Below are 2,775 nucleotides of genomic sequence, written 5' to 3' on the forward strand. Positions count from 1 at the left end.
CTTGCTTCAAGATAATCAACAATTTACATATACAGAAGAGTTGTGGACTCAGAAATCTGGTAATTCCTTGCACTTTCTTCCACTTACAATGTGGACTTCTCTTGCCTTTTCATTGCATCTTGAGTTAGCATGCCTTTCTAAAATATTACCACCAGTGATGTTTGACATAGCATGAATAATCTGTTGGGGAGTTCGATCTACATTATCTAATTTGGTTGTTGGGGAGTTCGATCTATATTATCCTTACAGATCGTGTGCGACATGTTATCACTAATCTCATTTCTTCAATTGACAACTCAATTCTTCTGTTACTAATATAACTGATTGCCATGTTGTGTTCATGAGGGCATTCTGCGGCTATATTTTTAAAATAACTTCATGTTCTACGCATTTTACTTTTTAGCAGAGCACTTAATAGTCATCATGTTCTCACCTTTGTATGTTCTTTGTCTCTTAAATACAGGTTGAACTTTCGTCACGTAATTTTATCGAAATAATTTTATGGGTCGCCATCGCGCTGACTCTTCCTTTCTTTATTAAGTGTACTTTGTTCATTTGGTTGAAAAAGAAGAAAACTTGGCTGATAATTTGATTTCAGGTGTAGGTAATGGCTGGACTCATCAACAGCCAGCAGGCATCTATGTGTTTGTGGAAAAAAGAAAAAAAAAAAAAACTTGGTTGGTGATTTAACTTCAGGTATTGGTAATGGGTCGACTCATCAACAGCCAAACAATGCAGGCATCTTTTTGATAATTTGTTTGTCATAAGATTGGATCAAACTCGAAGAAAAGATCAGTTTATGGAGCGCAAGGAAACCGGCACCTACCTCCTAAATTTTTTATAAAATCAAAGTATATATATTTTTTCAAAATTTTTATACGAACAAAGTGATTGGTAATTAAGAGAATTAAATAAGAGATTAGTATTTTACCAACTACCTACATACTCAACCAGTTACACCAAACCCCTTGAAGCAATAGAAAATTAGAGGATTATGTTAACAAAGGGAAAACAAAATAGCTTCAACCGCCGAATAGGTAGCGAATTGATTTAATTCAATGATGGATTCAACAGCGTCACATGTTCTTAAAAGATTTCGATGCGTTTCATTTTATTATGTTTTTATTTTCATATTTATTCTTCTGAAGTAAATATTTCGATACTTTTAGGGATTCAGTACAACCAGTGAAATATTCCTAAATCTGCCCATTCCTGAAATTGACGACTTGTTGGAGCAGCGGAGGTGCTTACATGTTCAGGCGATGTCAACCGATTAAGATATACGTTTCACCATATTCATTTTTTTGGACATTCAAATATTCAGACGAACAAAAAAAATTATATCCTAGTTCGAATTAGAAATCTGATTTTACAATTTGAATCTGATCCGAATCCGATTACAATTTGAATCCAAATTTTGGACCAAACCTGGCTGATTTTTTAAAATATTAAGGGCATCATATATAAATATTAGTTTAAAATTAAATCATGTCCGAATCTGAATCAGATCGGATATCTTTTTTTAAACTCAAATCCGTTCTGATTTATATATATATATATATATATATATATATATATATATATATATATATATATATATATATATATATATATATATATATATATATATATATATATATATATATATATATATATATATATATATATATATATATATATATATATAGTTTAGTGCAATTTTATATAAAAACACCCTTACTTTTGCAAATAATTGCTAGACAGGCACTAAGCTTAATAGGTTTGGTGCCTGTGGGGCATTGGCGTGAGGCTGGTGTGGGCAACACATCTGGCTGGCCCCACATCCAGCTCCCTCATAATATAGTTTTTCAAGATCTGGTGTGGGCAGTAGCCCACACATAACTCCGCGACTGTCACGCTCTGCGGTGTTGTTAAAACTTAAAACTTAAAAGCCATCAACCTAATTTGGTATAAGAGAGTAGTTAAATAAATGTATCCTTATGTATGGAAAACCATTCTCTAAAAGATGGAAGTTTGCTATAAAAATCTCCAAGTGAAATTCAAAATCGGAGTTGTATGGACATGATCATCTTGTTAAAAGGTGAGTTCACTAAAAAATTTTCAGTGATATGGACATGATTTCCATGTTCAATACAATACAAAATCATGAACTTTTAGTTCTATGCGTTGGATTTTATAGCCAAGAAAAATGATATTTCATTTTTAAATTATTTTAAACTATACAGAAAGCCGTCGTTCTTTTGCAGGTTGGTTTTAAGCTTTTGAACACAAAGATCACATCTATACAGCTTGATAAGATGTAATGTCAAAACTTGATTTTGAATTAAGAGTGTCCACCCATGAGTACGGAAACAATTTCCTTTGAGAAAGATAGTTTGATCGTCTTTCTTGCATATATTGAATCACAAAGATCGTTAGCCGTAATCACTTGTTACACTTTTTAGTAAAAAGTAACTTATCAAATGATTTGAAGGGGTTGATGCAAGTAGGGCTGCACAACTAGCCGAGCGAACTCAAGCTCTACTCAAACTCGTTCAAAACAAAAATGGATTGTGCTCGACTCATTTATAAGCGAGCCCAGTTCAAGCTGACAAAGATACTCGAAATGATAAACGAGTTGAGTTTGAGTTTCAGAAACTCGACTCGACTAACAAACTGGTACTCTATATAATACTGTCAAAACTGGTTCACTGCTTTTAATTTTTGGGGTAAAAGCAATTTTTCACAAATTACACGGGTTAAAGCTTACACGAGTTAAACAAGCGAGTTAATGCT

The sequence above is a fragment of the Nymphaea colorata genome, chromosome 1 (genome assembly GCF_008831285.2).
Source record: "Nymphaea colorata isolate Beijing-Zhang1983 chromosome 1, ASM883128v2, whole genome shotgun sequence".
Lineage (NCBI taxonomy): Eukaryota > Viridiplantae > Streptophyta > Magnoliopsida > Nymphaeales > Nymphaeaceae > Nymphaea > Nymphaea colorata.